General features: G+C 38.2%; 1 long non-coding RNA gene across 1 annotated transcript; it reads right to left on the reverse strand.

The window, feature by feature from the left end:
- Window positions 1–588: 588 nt before the first annotated feature.
- Window positions 589–15511, reverse strand: LOC124268925. The gene is made up of 4 exons (XR_006896373.1): window positions 15455–15511; window positions 14248–14448; window positions 13432–13553; window positions 589–758 (listed from the first exon to the last, which is right to left on the reverse strand). It is a non-coding gene; the product is annotated as an uncharacterized LOC124268925 (long non-coding RNA).
- Between the last annotated feature and the right edge of the window lie 4355 nt (window positions 15512–19866).

A 19866-nucleotide genomic window follows, 5' to 3' on the forward strand; every position in this document is an offset into this window, starting at 1 on the left:
CACTGAATTGTTTGGTCCAGACTCGATTATTTACAGACCGCCGCCATATAGCTGGAATATTGCTGAGTGCGGCGTAAAACTAAACTCACTCACTCTTTTGACCAATATGGTTTAGTCTGGGGATTGAATCAAGAGGCTGGTAGGGTAGCATCACTTGCATTGATGATACTCCCAACGATATGATATTTCGCAGAGTGCGGCGTAAAACTAAACTCAATTTTCAACGATAATGAGGATACAACTGTCTGTTGTTAATATTTCTGTACACAATATCCAAGTAATAGAATACTAGGAAGTCGGTAACAAACCGAGTCTTGATGAGATGAAGTTGCAACTGGGATACTTGACACGCATCAGCCTATTTTGCAAGTCTTGACCACTCGACCCTTGAACCCCTCGACGTTGTCTCTTACGAAATACATGAATAAAAGACTAGTTCTATCCAATATTTCTAAGGGCTTGGATCATTTAAAGGAACACGTGGAAGTAATCATGATTCAGAAAATCTTGTCTGAAACTTCCACTATTCACAATAGGTTTACCGTCGGTGGAAAATATAACAAAAGTGCCATGTTGCTGTGCCTGAAAGTTAATTGAGAAATACGATTTGTTACATCGGAAGGCGTTCATCAGCAGTATTCAACATAGTCTTTAAGGCTCTGAATCGCAGTCAGTTTCATGCTGCAACCATCGGTACAGCTGAAAGTAGTGTAGAGAGAATCTGCCTGGGACGGCAAGAGGTTCGCAAAAATCAGGATCTGAAACAACAAAAAGACCAGCATTCATTTCAGCAATAGAGTAGAAATTCACTGAAGACCTTTCTGCATGGTGAGAACTAAGTGCTCGTAAACATGAAACGTCGGTGCTAAATATAACCAGTTTTGACTATCCACAGAAATAGATTAATCATGATTGATTCCAAATGTCAAAGAAGGTTATTTTATGGCGTAATGGCTTTCAGTTTATGAATAAACATGTATTCTACCCCGAGGGACAAATTGTACGTACGTACGAGCCCGTATGTTACAGTTATCAGTATTAACCTATTGGCACACTAAGGTTAATTTGCAGTGTTAGCTTATCCACGCACTTACCTTAGTTATCAGGATTTTCTCACTAGCATACTAACTTTAGTTGTTGGCGTTAAATGACTTACTATATGCATACACAATGTTAGAAAGTGGTCAAATGTAACATATGTTATATTTGGGATTACACTTTCCTAGTAAAGTACCTTTTGGGTTGAGTCTCCATTCAGGATGTGCACCTAATCGCCAGCACAACCCACTGGTCATACCCCACTTTGCCGGACAGCTGATGTGATGATGACGGATAAAGAGTAACGGTCCGCTGGTTTGCCGGCTATAGTCTGTTTTCAGTGAGTAGTTGTCACCAATAGTCATTTGGGGGACAGGAGCGTTTGGCAGACTGAATTCGAACTCTTACAAGGCACCAATTTGTTTTGAGTGAACTCGATTTCTAGTAACTAATTTGAGTGAACTCGAATTATATTAGCTGAATTAAGTGAAGCTTATTCAAATGATTATTTCTTAATATATAATGTAGACATGGTTCGCTCATTGCAAAATGGCAAACGCTCAAGTTAACATTCAGTTCATTCCAAATTCGAGGGGAGGTAGGTTGACACTTAATCTATTTAGGTTACTAGTTTAGGGTTAAGAGCACAAAAAGGGACCGAGTTCATTGGAAATGTTGTAAGACCGGTTGTCCTGCAACGGCCAACACCGTCAGTGATGTTCTCAGCAGTTCCAGGAACATAAGGGGCGTCGGGGTAGCCTAATGGTTAAAGCGTTGGCTCGTCACGCCGAAGACCCGGGTTCGAATACCCACATGGATACAATGTGTGAAGCCCATTTCTGGTGTCCCCCGCCGTGATGTTACTGGAATATTACTAAAAGCAGCGTAAAACCAAACTCAGTCAGTCAGTCAGTCCAGGAACATACACAACCACCATCACGATCAAGTTCAGTTTAGAAAATATTTATGTATATATTTATTTATGTCTTCAGTTACCATTTCTTATTTTCTGAAAATGTACGAAATGTGTATTTATATATTTTATCATGAAGATAGAATGTACCAAAAATGTTGAATTGGTGCAAGATAAAAACTCGAGATGAAGCTACAGTGTGTACTTTCTTAGGCCGAAACAGACTATAAGTTAATACCCTATTGCTTAAGGGAGTATCGCGCATCAGTGAATTTGTATCTATAACAAAAGCGTCCGGCAAAACGGGAACCCCCAACCCACTCAGCCATTTAGTGGAAGTCGACTGACGGGATCGGGCGGTCAGACTCACTGATTTGGTTGACACATGTCATCGTATCCCAATTGCGCAGATCGATGCTCATGTTGTTGATCACTGGAGTGTCTGGTTCAGACTCGATTATGGTGTTACCATCACCCCCAAAGGAATTTCTTAATCAACTGAACAATATTGTATATAATTTCATGTGGAATGGCAAGAAGGATAAAATCAAGAGAACAACTACATGTAGAAAATATGAAGAAGGTGGATTAAGAATGATAGATATCAAATCCTTTATAAATGCACTGAAGTTATCCTGCCTCAGAAGGTATGTAAAGAAAGCGTCAACTCACAATCCCAGTTTATTTCCATTCAACCAAATAATTCTTCTTGGTGCAAATATTCACAGTCATGCAAGAATTGATAACCCATTTTGGAGTGATGTTTTATCTATTTGGAGTAAAAATTATAAACAACAACATAAGATAAATACTTGTCAACCAGAAGAAATCTTGGTTGAACCACCAATTTAGACATAGTAATTCCTTGATTGAAGATTGGTTTAACAGATATATTCATACAAGAAGAGATATATGGGGTGAAAATGTTTTTTTGTCTTTCAATGAAATACAAAAACTTTACTGCATCAATGGAACAGTTTAAGAGTACAATAAAATCATCTTAAATATTCCCAAATCTTGGAAAAATACTCTTTTATTTCATCCTGTAAGTACTCAAAACCTCTCACTAAACTCAAGTCTTCAAGACCTTCTATCTCAAATGAAGGAATGTAGAATTTTATATGACAAACTTATAGCAAATGATACCCCACCTACAGTTTGTCAGAAATGGCAAAACGAACTAAATATAGATATTTCATGGAACATCGTGTTTAAAAAATACAGAAACTGCACAAAGGATGTAAAGCTTTTAGATTTTCAGTATAGATTTATAAACAGAGCAATTTATCCCAGAAAAGAGTTGTTGCAAATGAAGATAATTGAAACAAATATTTGCTCTTTTTGTCAATCTAAACCAGAAAGCCTCCAACATGTATTCATAAAATGTAATCTTGTACAGGAATTTTGGAGAAAGGTTGAACACTTTATTAATCCCACACATTGTGATGTTCCCATTTCAGATCAAGACATTCTCTTTTGCAACAGTTCAGCTAATCTACTAGCAACACACATTATCCTGTTGGCCAAAAATATATTCATTCTTCAAGTATAAAACAGAATGAACTATCCATTGACTGTCTCGCTAATATCGTCAAAGATGTGTACAAAGTAGAAAGAATTGTTGCTTGTAAGAACAATGCTTTGCCTTAATTTAATTCCAAATGGAAACCTCTGAACAATGTATTAGAGATATAATTATACACCTGACATGTCCATTTTATGAGCGCATCACTGTATATGATTTGTAAAACAATGATATGACATATGTATCTACACCTGCTGAAGTGAAATGAATAAAAAGAATGTGGAAAAGAAAAACAATGGTTGTAATTAGTTGTTTGACCCGTGACAATCCAGACTAGAATTGACCTTCAGCAACCCATGCAAGACGTATAACGCTCCTAACAGGATCAGGTGGTCAGACTTGCTATGGTTGACACATGTCATCGTATCTCAATTGCATAGGTAGATGCTCATGCTGTTGGCCACTGGATTGCCTGGTCCAGACTCGATTATTAACAGACCGCCGCCATGTAACTGGAATATGGCTAAATGCCACCCAAAAAAATCCCAATTGATAAGAAAAATATATTTGTCTTTAGGAGCGACCACTCTATATGCGTAATTTATTACTTGCACTTTCTTTGGGTTTTATGGTGGTTACAATCGTGGTATTGTATACTTTCAACCTATGGGCTATTCTTAAACTAAATACACAGTACTTGCGTACTTACGTATGGGTGGAAAGAGACAACATTCTTTACATGCTAGAAGAATGTCCAGTGCCAACGGGTAAAAGCCGCAGAATGCTACTTATCAAGAAACTATCCGTGTGTCAATTGATAATGTAAATGTGGCATATATGGATGACAATTCCTAGAGTCTTTCATGATGCAGTTCATGTTCCAGTTTCTAAGTTTTGTAAGTTCATACGTCAAAAGTTCTTCGAAAGATCTGCTTTGTTCCTTGCTTATGATAGTATCACTAAAGTTGGTGACAGGTAATTAACGTAACAGTGGTATTTTGATCAGCACCTCTGTGTCTTATGTTCATGATCATGTTAACCAAAAGTTGGATTCATTAATTAGTTATCAATTTGGTAAAAAGCTTCTAGCTACATTGTAAATGTATTCAAGAGTTGCACCTATTGTCATTTGGTGTTGTTTATTTGTATTAAAACTTATGAAAAATTGTAATTAACGTCACTCAAAAAAAGAAAGAAAAAAGAATGAGTTGTTAGTATACAACGGTTGAGATCGTTGGGACCAGCATGTCTGACTATTACTTTACGATACAGTATCACAGTGACAGGTGATAATTAAATGTGAAACTTTTTTTTTAGCACTATCATTAAGAAAGCGTATAATTTTTAACAATGGCATTTCCATTGTATAAACAGATCTGAAATAATAGAGTAGACGCCCAGATGTTCATATTGCTTTTCGACACAAATGACATGCGAAACTGTTTATCTTATTCTTCTGTTTTTGAAAATATCAACGTATTGTTATTTGAAAGGCAGCTTGTCATTGTGACTTGGGTGTCGTCACGTAAGTTTCATTGTAACTTCAGGGTACAGTAGTATAAAGAGCTGTTGCAAGGTTTGTTTGTAACTGAGTGCTGAATAGTTAGCAACAGATTCTCTAATGCTTGTACTTCATGAAAAGTAATGCAATTCATCGAACATCAAACATTGTTTTCCCGCGAGTTTCCACTGGCAATACATTTTAACTGAGAATGGATCGATGTGTATCGTTTTGAACGACAGTACACAAACAATATGCAGTGGGATTATATCATGTTGTTTCCGATGACGTTCGTTAAGACGTTTCCAGGTAGGATGAACCAGAACATCCAAAAACTTTACAGGATACCATTTGTGTCTTCAGAAACCTGTTCAAAAATCTTGCAATAACAGACCGAGACCAGTTTAACATAATAGCTACCTGAAGACGACGGTTTCCAAATCTGTCACAAAACTACATTCAAGGAGAGTACATAGATTACATGTTACCGTAGAAAATACAAACCAACAGTACTGATGTCTAACTAATACTATTGGAATAACGTTCCACTGAAATGCAAGGAGGAATTGCATGACCCAAGCGTAATGTTCTAGGTTTGGTAAGGGGCTCTGATTGCCTTCGAGACGTCTCGTATTCATTTTTCGAAGCTGTTTTTTACTTCTATCGACCTATCATAAAATAAAAAATTCATGATTCTGTATATATTATTAGAAAAAAGAATACTAAAATATTAAGCATTACGGCAAGCTCGTATATTTCAATAATAATTTTAACACACGGTTTGAAAATATACTGAGGCATTAATATTTTACCGCGCTCGGCAGACGGTAACGGTGTCTAATAACTAAATTTAGTTACTGTGATTGTTTTAGGTGGACTGTTCAAAAGGTAAATTCAGCATTAATCTGTTGTCGGTTTAAATAGATTTCTGATAAACTCTGTCCCGTCACTGTACTGTTTTCAGTAATATAAAACTCAAGACATTAATATTGTGGCATCATTGAAGCCATTATCTCATAACAAAATCAGGTGAGTGATGTTGCGATCAGTCTGGCCCAGCAATAAAAAAGACAATGTGTTATCAATAACGTACAACTTTAACGTGTTTTTGGAATATATTGTAATTCTGCACTTCTAACCTTTAATTAATGTACATTTAATCAGTTGTTTGGATCTGGTCTTCAGCTACCCATGCTAGTCGTATAAAGCTACTAACAGGGTCCGGTGGTCAGACTTACTATCATGGTTGACACATGTTATCGTATCTCATTGCATAGATAGATACTCAAGCTGTTGACCACTGGATTACCTGGTCCAGACACGATTATTCACAGGCCTCCGCCATGTAGCTGGAATATTGCTGAGTGCGGCGTTAAACAATAAACAAACAACTTGTTTGAAACGTCTTATCAACTTCGATATCGTGTAAGAATCGATCTTCAGTAACCTATGTCTGTCTTTAGAGGTGAACACAGGATATGCATATCTTCATTGCGTGTACATTCTTTGCTTTTAAGGGTAGTGCGAACGGTTACAATCGTGGATTTGTATAATCTCAACCTATGGTCTATCATTAAACTAAATACGTTGTACATAAGTGAACGGTAGTTCAAAGAGCTGCCTCCAAAACATTTCCTCGTACTGTGAATTGATCTATGAGCGATTCAAGGTAGCTAAAATATCTTACCTGAAAGTGAAACAATCTCTTGACAAGATTCAACATGGATATCAGAATATTTTGAAGATGCCTACAGTGACACCACACAAAATGACTGTATTACCCAAAATTACTAACGTCAGGAAATACTCGTTTCATCCGGCGGCCATATGAACAACGTTTGAAATCTACGTATCATCTGGCCGTCAGATTTACACACGTTTAAAAGGGTGTTAAAATAAACATACATTCGACTCGGTATTTACATGTTTTTCACAGGTGTGTAAATCTGGCCATTGTTTCCATGTGTTTCCTAACATGTGTAACATATGTAAATGCTGTGATTGTAGGACATGCATTTCAATACCCTTGAAATCTCGTATGACCAGGGTTAGGTTTGTCATATATTTTGTACATGCGTAAATGGTCGGAAATGAGTAAGTATAGTGTTACAAGATTAGCACTACTTTAACATGTATTTCAATGGTGCTGTAATGTAACTGTCACATCGGGTTCGTTAGCGCGTCCGACCATGCCATAATCTACTGAGATAATTAGTAACACATGGTGAAGTGATACCCATGACTGAGCACCACTAATAACGTGCGTGTCTTTCTTGACATACACATGGTGTCTGTTTAAAAGGTTCAAATATCGAGTCTATGGGCCAGAGCGATATGTATGTTAGGGAGTGTGTGTGTGTGGGAGGGCGAGGGTGTGGCATGGGGTAGGCTTAGGGTGGGGTGGTGGCGGTGGTCGGTGTTGGGGTACTGATAAGTCTTTCTGACCAATAGGTAATATCATTTATACTTTTTGTAATGGAAATTACATAACAGTTTAAATAACTGACCTTAGGTACACTTCTTATATATGCTATACAAGGAGACACTGCTAATTACAATAAAACACAGATTTAGACGAATGTGTTCACACAGACATGAACCGGTAGGTCCCTTATTTTAGTGCTCACTTGTATGAGTTATCCGACTGATCATAACTGAACAAATTTCATTATCTATACTTTCATAAAAGATGATTACAATGTATTAATGATTCCCGGTGTAAATTACTTTTGTAAATGTGTGAACATGCACATACTTGGTGTGACCTCTTTTTGATTCGGAATACAGGTATTATTCCATACGGACGTTTTCTATAATTTCAGTTACCCGACGGAATATACTGTAGACATATTTTGTTTCCACCTCTTGGGTAGACTAAAGAAAATTGTAGTGATTGCAATTAGCTCATAATTTTCATATTAGACCTATTTTGTTTCCATCTGTTGGGCAGACTATAGGAAATTGTAGTGATTGCAATTAGCTCATAACTAAGCAGTTTCGATAATTGTTGAAAGCTTACTACCTGACAGCATTATGTTGCTCATGCGTTTTCTTTTTTGCTTTTGCTTTTTGCTGTCTAAATTGTTATACATTATATAATCATGTTAATCATTTTGGTATCTCAATATCATAGAACATAATATGTACTTATTAATCTATCAAAGTACCGAAACGTATTATCTGTATGCGTTACTGTTATTGGGTGAAACTGTTAAAAGTACCTGCGTACAGAATTTCGAGGAAATAGAAACTGAAAATTACTGATAAATGGAAAACTAAATTGGATAAAGATCGCAATCAATCATTATTTATATTCCACTTTTTAAATTATCAGTGTGCAGATCATGTCACTAACATAAAAACTGAAGGATATATGGTGACAAAACTGGGTTCAATCTTGAATGTATAATAAATGTATCAACAGTATCAAGGAATGATGGGGTATGCTCGTGGCTAAAGCGTTCGCATGTCAGGTTAAAAGCCGGTGTTTGATTCCCGACAAAGGCACATTAAGACTGAAAATATATTATTTTGATAAAAGGCAAAGATCTTAATTTCAATTGAAAGAAAGGGACGAAGTAATTTGGAAGATTCACAGAATAACAACATCTACATTGGGGCTACATGTGCAGGAAGCATCTTCAATCATAAAATCACATTCCACAAATATCAGATAAAGGTTTAAATGACAAGCATATTTATTGGCATCTTGCCAAGCTTGTCCTCTCCCAATGCAGTATAACCAGAGTGCTGTGGTCACTACCTCCGGTGGCCAAATTCAGCAATCCCATTACTTTACAGTATTTTCTTACAGGCATATATTGGAAAGTTAACTTTTACGGGTATGGAAAGAGTGGGGGGAAACACGTGCAAAGTATTAGTACGCTGCTATTATCCTTCAAAAACATCATATGTACAACAATCACTTATCATTATGGCATTACAAAAAAGCCATATTTCCAGACAGCAGACCATAACCTTTGGTTGGAGTTCCAAATAATTTGACACCGAAAGCCTGTCAGTTAACGCAAAGGAAATAACCCTTGTGTTTTAAAATGATAGTCACAATGAAGTGTAGGTTGCCATGCATTTTATAGTCTGTCTCACAGTCCCTGAACCACATTGTTTCCCCTACTGCCAAGCCCTCTCTGCAATGCTAAAGCCTTAAATGAAGCAAGTCTAGATCTCCTCAGGTCCAGGGTCTGTTAACATCTGCAAGAACCCTAACTCACTTTGGGGGTCGGGTTACAAAGTAAACATATCTATAGCTAACTGCAGCCATGGCTAGCCGGATTGAATCTCGTGTCTCCCTGGGGCTCAATTTAAATGGGCTTGTTTGTTACTATCAAAATTATATATATTCAGACACTAAGCGTTAGTCTATGTATTTTCCGATATGATGGAAATACTAATATTGACCAGATAAAATTCTAAAGGAGCCTTTCTTCAAGCAGTGACTTAACGCCATACATAGCTAGACTTGCTTAGATGATAGACTTCATATAAGGCATCACAGATATTTCACAAACATGGTACAGGACCCTTAGCCTCATTAGCTTATTGCCTCACCACTTGCGAATTAAGCGTTGGCAGATGTAAATGTTACTGGAGATGTTGGTCCCGCCAGCTGTGGGTGTTCGGTATGGCTCTCCATAACCCGAACCCTGCAGTGAGTTTTCCTAGAGACGGATGGGGAGAAAATATCGTTCTGTGACTATGGAAAACCAAAAATGTGGACAACACACCATTGTTTGGGTCTTTTAATTGTAAATATGATTCAAATAGCTTAACCTAGATTTCGATATCCTCCGAATGTACATTTGGTGGAAAATATACATTTATCCCGAGCCAAGGACGAATGTTTATATATAATTAAAAAATGTAACAGCACTAGTATCCATTTTGTCTATTGTCTTCTACCCGTCAGAACTAGATTAACAACTAGTCTCTGATATTAACATATTTTACAGAAAAAAAGTTGATAGTAAAAAAAGAATATTATATAAGGAAAAGGAGCCCTGAGACTTTCTCCTGAAGCTGTGGAAATCTAGACTTGCCACATTTTGTAGACTTGCGTGTGCTTGGATATATTTGCTGTATGACAGACGACGTCCCAACACACGCTCAATCACATGTGTCTCCAGGTCACGGAGAATCAGTGGTTAGAGGCCCGTATTGCAATTCTCGTGCGTTTGCCAGGCACGTAGCAAGCCATTTTTTTCGTGTAAGCAATATGGGCTGCAAAGCCTTATGTTTAGGTGGTATTGAGGGCTTGCCCAACTTTCATTTTTTATGAGACCTGAAGAGTTATCGTTTGACGTTTGATGATTTCAATAGCTTCAAAATATGGTGGAAAGACTTCCGCTTGTATCCCCCCCTTAAATTTCATTCTAGTCAAATCATATCACCTAAATATATATTCCTCATCCGATAAGGATGAGTTTTAACGTGTTTTGGGGGTTACGGACGGAAGTCTTACCACCATGGAAATTTAAGTGTGATTTCCTCATATACAAATATGTTTGGACATATTGTATACATGTCAGCTGCATTGATACAATGCCATACATCGAGTATTTGGTGTTTTTTCTAAAATAATTGATAAACAAATGATAAATAAACAACTGCAGTTCAGTGATGATTCACATATAATCATGACTGCAACAAAACATCCTCATACATGTCGATGGAGACACAATCATCACTGAAAGTTATGATATGAAGAATAACCTGTTTACTGTAATTTACTGTAAATTATTTTTAGCAAAGATCATGTGAATGCTCAAGCTGTTTTTTATAATGGTAGCTACGCCCCTGTTTGCATGTGTTGTTGACGCGGCATGGACTGCTTGTAACATCACTATTTGATTATGATTCGCAAACACATGCCCATGATATGGTCGGAATCGTGCCACGGATTAGCAGATACTTATCATGAAAACAGGTTTTATGTAGGTGGCTTGAAACTCGCGCTTTTACAAAGGCCTATAGGTTCGATCACAATACATTTCGTTTTACAGCTTCTCTTTTCTTAACATGCTCACGTCAAAACTGATTTAAATTCTAATCACAGATTAAAGAATAACACAATAAATAGTATGCCAAATTATCGTTACCATGACAACCCTGTGATATTTCACCTTATGTAAGAGAGTAATGCAGATGATACTGTCGGCTGTAAATTTTGATAAGTTGCTTCATCGCTACCAATAAACACTGGGTATCTATACAATTATATGTGTGATCAAAGGCCATATGATAGATTATGTGGTCTCTGGTGTGATGGAGGAGAACTTGCGTCGCTAGTTTTCTCGATAATCTGAACACATGTATGTAGCGTGAAACCGGCAGATACTTTAGAAGAAAGTGTTTGCCCTACCTGTAACAACGATGTCCCGTGTCTATAAAAGGGATATAATGTAGAGATGAATGACATGTACTTTTATCTTGGCCCGTTTATGATGATACATACTGCGATCTTTCACAATAATCCCTCTGGCTATCAGATTGAAGGTGCGTTTTAAACATAACCGGTATTTCTATTATTGTATTTATAAAGTTCTTCGAACGTTCTCCATATACGTCCGTCAGATACATCGCGCACTACCCTTTTCTCTTTTGATCTTCTCAAACGACTGTTACAAGTTCGAAGAATATTGGTCAAAGTAGAAAAGTCTTAAGACTATTCCCTACAATTGTGTAACTTACACATTGTACCCTAAATGGGTAGAGCTTTCGTTCGGGGGAATATCAGAAGGACAACGATACAGTTATTTCCAATGTTGTAGAAAGATCTCCACTTACTTAGGAAAACACTGAGATATTGTATTCATGTCGGAATGATATTTTCAGCCCCTGTCAGATCAGAACCTGAACATGCGATGTCCGCGTCTGAATCAGACTAAAGGCCTATAAAATGTTTAGCAACACTGGGGCGTAATAGCCATAGATCTTCTCCAAACGAGGGAATATACATCTTGTGAGAATGACTTCTTCGACAGGGACATTTACAACAATGCGACATCACAATTAATTACGTGATATTTACTCGCAATCTGAGTTATGGATCGTCAATTTAAACAGGACAATATAGACGAATTTCACAAAAGGCACGGAGATCCAACATGTCTATGATATACTCAGAGAACGCACCCGCCTGTGCTATCCGGTCATAATCGCTACTCGATAAAAACAATTTTTCATTTCATGTCTCACAGAATATATAATTTGATATGGCATTGTTTCTTATTGTATACTTTTGCGTTAGTGAAACAAACTTTAAAGTTTATATATGGCGTTATTACAGCAAGTGCAATAATATTCCAATTATGTACTGCCACAATTATTGTACAGTAGTGATGCGCGAGCTGAACAGACTTAAGAAATTACGAGTTGGTTCGTGTAGCATATTTGATTGTGCTCCAAGAGAGATAAAGTGCTATTCTTTTGGGGCAGCTAGGGACACTTGCTAGGACAAAAGGGGCAACGCATCGCCCTTTGTTCACCACTGAACCTTTCAATCCCTCGAAACATGCACCTCACAAGGTTTGCCAACACCACAGACAAGGCGTAACTGATACTGGTAGCAAGAGCGAGTGCAGCTTAATAAGGCGTGTTAGCTTGCGTAATACCGCTTTCTTTGTCAGTTTTTTTGGTGATAAGAATATTGAGGTCATGTGAACGTTGATTTCAAACGTACTAATATGTGTGAAAGTGAAATTACATGAGCCAAGTAATTCACATGATGGAAACATATGATCATCTTGCTTGAATACAGGTAACATGATGGTGTATGAACCATTCATATACATACCCCTGAAATCCGGTATGATACATAAATATCTAAGGTGTGTAAACATTTGCAAATTTGAAAATTTACATGTGTTTCCCCACCTAAGTAAATTCACATGTTTCCAACCCGAGTAAACTTAGAACGAAATCGGAAATTTCAGCACCCACTGAAATTCAAAGGAATGCATTGGAAATACTGTATGATCATGTATTTACCGGGGTATCTGTTTTGCAATTCATATTTGGAAATCCCTGACAATCCGGTCAGGGCATACATGAACGAGGTGCTTGTGCATACGAAAATGTAGCGATGAGCATATGTTTCAAAGGTATAGATTCATATGAAATATATGCCCGAAGTTAGGAAATATCTGAAAACATACGTAAACCCGGTCATGGCATGTATTTCCTACTGTATTTACGTATATTTCAATGATTTACTATCCGGTTTTGGTGCTGTGTGAATGAAGAGATAAACTGCTTGAGTTAGGCAATTCCATGATCTTCATTCTCGTGCAATTCCATTGTTCAAGATGGACATAGTTCTTCGTGATGGAAACGTTTAGAATAGTGGTTTCAGCGCAAGCAACAGGAAGTCAACTCAGTACTCTGGGGTGTTCAGGATCCGGCATACTTAACGTCTCCCTTGCAATTGTGACTTACCCGTGCTGGAACTTGTCCCAGGACTTTGTAGAAAGCTAATTTTTTATCCTGGTTGAGTAAGTCTGCTCTCAGACGTAAGATCTGTTGAGTCAGGCTGTTCAAAGCGGTCGGGGTTGTTTTACCTGCAAGGAAAGTAATATGTCAAAATAGGAATCTCTGAACAGAATCGAAATATGTGACTTATATTCGCAGGAATGATCTGGCTATGTTGGGATTGCTGTTACATGACTCTGAGTGAGTGAGTGAGTGAGTGGGTGGGTGAGTGAGTGAGTGAGTGAGTAGTGAGTGAGTGAGTGAGTGAGTGAGTTAGTTTTCATGGACTCGACAAAAAGAATGCATGTGGAGAATATATCGAAACAAACGCAATGGCAATTACCAAACACGGTATAACATTATTTATGATTAAAAACAAGAAAAAAACTGATGCCAGCTTCCATTTTGTTTTTGTATCAGTTTATGGCAAAGGTCACCAACATTGCAGTTAATGACAAACACATTAACTAATCCCGTAATACATTAAAATGAAAAACTGTCAAAAACTCTGAAATGAAATGAAAAATACAGAAATTGTTTTTATCAATACACATTTTTATGTAATTAACAGACATTTCATTACTGTATGCATTTCGCCTTTTAATGTGCATTTCGATGACAACAGTATGAGCATCAATCTACACAATTGGGATACGATGACATGTGTCATCCAAGTCAGTGAGCTTGACCACCCCATCCCTTTAGTTGACTTTTACCACAGTCATGGGTTTCTGAAGATCAGTTCTAACCCTGATCTTCACGGGTAAACAGTAGCCGACTTACCGGGTGCAAATGTGACTTCAATGAAGTACAGGTTAGAATCCGAAAAGCTGCTGGGTCCATTTCCTTGTAATGTATTGGTTACACCAAGATCATCCGCCAAACTCTCACCATCGTACAGTGTAGTTACAGAGAAATCCGCTCCAATCTTAACATACCGATATGTCAACCAGTTCCATGAGCAGCCGGATCTAGCGGTTACAACTGACATGGAATGAGAATGAATTGGGTGAGTGAGTGAGTTAACAGTTATCGTTACATCGGCAATATTTCAGCCATATCGTGACGAGAACCAATATGACATTGATAAGGAATAAATGTAAAATATAACATTAAACCTGTCCTCAAGGGACAGTAAACCAACTAGAGTATCACAGTTATATTTAAAACTAGCATTTACTGTTAAAATACACACAATTCACTACAAGGACAATGCACAGTATTAAGCTGGCAATAGATCGCCAGCAACTGAAGGTAGATCACCATACTAGGGACCATGGGGACTTGCAGTACGAGAATGAATAGAATAATAACGGTATGACAAATACATTAAATGTAATTATTAATCACGTTTTCATGATACCCATTTCAATAAATACTTACCTTCATTACCTGAGGGCCAAACAGTTGTCGGAGTTAGCGACAACTTTCAACAATATTTTGCCCTCGCATTTACAGTCCCACTTTTAGAATCTATCTCGTTATGAACGCTCTCAAGCAAGTCTGGTTTTGTATGTTACCGACCAAGGACGGTAAGTCTAAGCCAACTTCCGGTGTAATTTTTGCAATTACACCTGTTGGTATTTTACAAGCGCTTGAGGCAAAAACAAATCTCTTCTCCCGTTAGGCCACATAAAAATAATTTCTTGTGTCTCATTACCGCCCGACACTAAAATTTGGCCCGACCCGATTTTTGTTATATATCTTGCTCAGGTTAATTCGAGTATATAAAGCCGGCAGACTTCCGAAATCCGTCTCAGCTTCCGGCATTCAAAGTTTTCGACTAACATTGTACAGAAAATCAGAAAAAAAATATTAAAAGGAAAAAATATAATCCGCCCTACCTACCCATTTTTAAATAAAAGGATGAGAAACAAGAAATTTATTTTTGTGGCCTTATGCTTAGAAGAGGATTCACCGAGCAATCAAGAAATAATAGCAATGGAAGTTTTATTGTTGTTTCTGTTCGTGTTTTGCTAAATATACTTACCTACAATTGCTCTAGGTTCCCCTCTAACCTGGAATTATACATTAAAGGCAAAGTCAACATTGCGGTGGTGAAATATTTCCTGAAATGATGCGACAGGTGTATAAGAAGAAATATGGACGCGACAACAAAACCCGTTTTAGTAATATTAAGAAATATCTAAGAGTAAGAGTTTTATTTGTTTGTTGTCTAACGCCGCAAAATTCGATCCATATGGCGGCGGTCTGTAAATAATCATGTCTTGACCAGACAATCAAGTGATCAACAGGATGAGCATCGATCTATGCCCTTGGGACATGTCAGCATGCCCACCCGATCCCGTCAGTCGCCGTTTACGACAAGCACATGGGTTGCTGAAGATCAGTTCTAACCCGATCTTCACGGGTAAGTTAGATATGGGACACCGCCTTATTTCTGTTAAAACCCCTAAGAAGGTAAAGCTACAAATTTTAGAGCCAGCATGTTTACCATAAAACCTTTGGTAGGCTCTATAAAGACCTCTGATGAAAGAAATTCTATGTGTCTCTTGAACAATCAAGTGAATATATACTCAGTCTTTCATTCAAAATATCATATTAGGATATGATCTGCTCATTCTATAACGTGATCTGCATTTTTATAACGTGATGTGTCAATATTATATTATAAGACCACCACCACTAAATATTACTTCGTTTATATTATCTACATGTGATATTATATCACCTGTTCATTTTATGATAATATACTACGGTTATAACGAACTCAATGTTATTTCCTTATAACCGTATTTCGACTAAAATGTAAGTAAGTTCGTAAGTTCGTCAGTTCGTCAGTTCGTTAGAAACGAAGTTTCCTGTATTTTTAACTGACATATAAGAAATTTATCAGTTTATCATTAGTTTATCAGTTCACAATGTACCGTTTCCTTTTGGCAGTTTGATTTTAATAACAACATCATCAGTCAGCAATTGCCATACATAATCACAGATAAATACATTAAATTACAAGATAGCCTAACAAATCATGAACGTATGAGTCTGTGCGTTGGGTACCACACCCATGTGAACGGCGTTGGTCTTATGGCAAACGAGTGAGTTGCATTTCACGCCACTTTTAGCAATATTCCAGCTATACACGGCGGGGCACACCAGGGCCCCGTTCCTCAAAGCGATCGTAGCGCTACGACAGTCGTAAGTCTGTGTTAAAGTATGGGAGTTAAGACTGTCGTAGCGCTACGATCGCTTTGAGGAACGGGGCCCAGAAATGGGCTTCACACGCTGTACCCATATGGGTATCGAACTCACGCGTTATCGGCGTAACGTGCGAACGCTCTAACCACTAGGCTACCCATCACCCCTAATTGTCAACAAGATTAAGCTAGGATGGAATTATAATCTCTGTTCCAACGAGCACTGATACGGTTGTCACAATTTTTTACACACATTAAGCATATGATCTTAAAATGAGATAACTAGTTGAGTGGCGAAGTATTTCGAATAGCTAATTATTTTCTAGACGATCAGCAATATAGATAAGCTTCAAAATGGTGAAAAAACTATTGATTGTTTTATCAGGCGTTGATCATTAATACAATATTTATAATACTAGAAGCTATCTATAGTAATATCTGCAAATAATAGCCTGCCAGTCAACATATACCTTGGTAAAGAATGTCAGCGGTTCAGAGCAGCAAAAAACACTGATAATCCACGTACTTGAATTTTGCGAACATAAACTAGTGCTCAAAAGTGTGTTTGACCATACTTGAAAAGAAAAGAAAAGCATGTGTAAATGTGCTGTTCCCATACATTGTATAGGTTGATTGTTGCATGTCGAAGACTCAATTTGTTTACAAACAACATCATATAGCTGTAATACTACTGAAACAAATATATACTCATGATATTGTCACAATTGTACGATTGACTCTGCTTTTGCAGAAATTTCTTCCATATGTGGAAAGGGTTTTGTTCCTTCTACTTCGATTGACCACCACTATCTTCAACGCACGTCGAAACAGGTCGACGTTTTGATGACGTAAGACGACAAATGACGTTAGGCATCATCCGTTCCAATTCCGGTAGGGATCATTGTTCCAGTTGTTGAGCGGTGACAGGTGGCGCTGGTAGTCTTCTGATTTGTCGATCCAGGTAGTCCCATATGCATTCTATCGGATTCATGTCGGGAGAACATGCTGGACACGGCAAAACAACGATGTAAGCGTTATGCAGGAAGTCGTTTGTCAGCCTTGCTGTATGAGGCCTTGCGTTATCGTCATCACTGTACAGGCAAAACCTACTGTCGTTGGTGCACATCACACGTCGCCAATGATGCATCTACCAACGTCGAACTCGCTTGGTCCATTTAAATCGACGACGTCGGTTTTGAAGAGTCAGATGCACTCCGCGGTTGGGTCGACGTGCTCGAATACCATGTTCTTAGTCGTCGATACACTGTATGTTGACTGATGTCCTGCCGTTGACGACGTCGTTACAAAACGATTTCTCAGATGAATTGTAGGGTGTGGCGTGGTCGACGACTTCTAAGCCTGTCTGACGCTTTGCCTGTTTATCCTAGTCGTTGCATCAGTCTGATGACAGTTGCTCGGGTGCAGCTGAAATATGTTAGGTCTTGCTGTTAAATGAACAGATTCAAAGCTCAGGTCACAAATCGGTGAAGTAAAGCTGCGTCGAGCTCGGAGAGTCCTTGGATGGGTGATCGTGTTTGGCAGCTTGACTCCTGAGAGTTTTTAGGACTTGAGTCCTGCCCCACAACGAAGCACATGTGACACATGTGGTCTCACCTTAGGCAAGTGAGTTTGTTCAAATTGACTCTGTTCACCCAGCAGGAAAATGGGTACCCGGTGGAAAAAAGTCATATGACTATAACCTTCTAGCGCCTAACAGACAGCTTGGGTTATCCGGGGTAATAATGTGCTGTGCCTTGATTGTTAGCGCTATGAGCATACCTAATGTGGAGTTTGGCGCTATATAAATGGACACATTATTATTATTATTATTAAATGTAGTCATGTAAGACAGAGCTTTTCCTCCTCAGTGTACCCTCCTGGTAGACACTCCATCGTGGGTGGGGAGCGATGGCACCCCGACTCAGAAAGCCTTTACACGAATTGAAGATTTGTTCTCTAACGAGGCTGCGAGAGCTTTCACCAGCCCCTATAATTGGTCTAGTGTCCTTACCAATTTCGTCCCAGATGCATGGCAAAGGCAATCGAAGGTTTGGCCGGTGATATGAAATTTAAGAAGCTGAATAGATACGACCTGGGTCTCTAATTCAAGGGCATTCACCATCTTAAAGACCTATTTTTAACTGATACATCAGATATTGCCCATGCACCCCGTGAACCGTTGCTTAAACATTCCTCTTCTAATTATGTAGCCCTATTCCAAAATATCAAAATCATCTGGAAAAGGTAAATGAGCATTTAAATTCAGAAAATGCGGACGATAATGAAACATATTCCATTGACATGGACATGTCCAGGGTCGTACCATGGATGGACATCTAAGTCAAAGCCACAGAAATGGCGAAGTTGGTAGTAGAAGCAACGAGCCATGACATCATGTCGTTTGTGCCAAGGAAGGGCATCCACCGACCGGGTGTTGGACAATTTTAGTCAATTCATTGCACATCAACATTTTATGCAAATCTTTTCTTTAAGAATCACTTTGTGTTGATTGCGAGTGGGAGGTGATCAGTCCTGAGCACCAAATTGGAGCCCTCTGTTTCACTTAGGACTTAAGACCAGCCGACTTCATCCGGAGTCGGTCGGATTGCTATTCTGTCTGTTCCATACACTGCATATATACACCATGCATGGTTTCCAAGAAAGCCTTTCCACAAATGACCGACTGTGGTAGACTTGGTGAAGGACTTTACCTGGTTTTATCCCATCGCTGTGTAACAGGGATAAATCCAGGGATTGTATATTGTGTACATACATGTTTAATTAATCATTTTCATTTTTATTCTTATTTCAGGTGATCCGACAGACGACTTCTCTATACATTATATATATGTTATATGTTGTCAATCAAGTTGCATCTTGTCTTGGCCTGAACTGTTCAGTTCTGTGTTACAGGGCTGGTTCATTGTGTATTTAAGGGTATCTGGGTCGATCTACTTTTATGTCATTGTCTTTAGTTGTTTTAACAATAGCCCAGGTTCAGCTTCTCAGTTGATTGGTGTAAGTTCAAATATACTTCTCACCGCCATGTAACTAATCAGTTTTGCACCACACTGTCTCTACATGAGGACTGTTTTAAAGATTGAGTTTTGATCTAAGAGTGTCTACTCCTACTACTTCTCCCACTACGGAATAAAAGATATTGACCTCACAACCCGTAGCCTGTGGTTATTACAGAGCACCACTATTTCATGGCTGCAACAATGGAGCCCCCAGTGAGGAATAT

This window comes from Haliotis rubra, unplaced genomic scaffold (assembly GCF_003918875.1).
Source record: "Haliotis rubra isolate DU_JTF1 unplaced genomic scaffold, ASM391887v1 Scf1403, whole genome shotgun sequence".
Classification (NCBI taxonomy): domain Eukaryota; kingdom Metazoa; phylum Mollusca; class Gastropoda; order Lepetellida; family Haliotidae; genus Haliotis; species Haliotis rubra.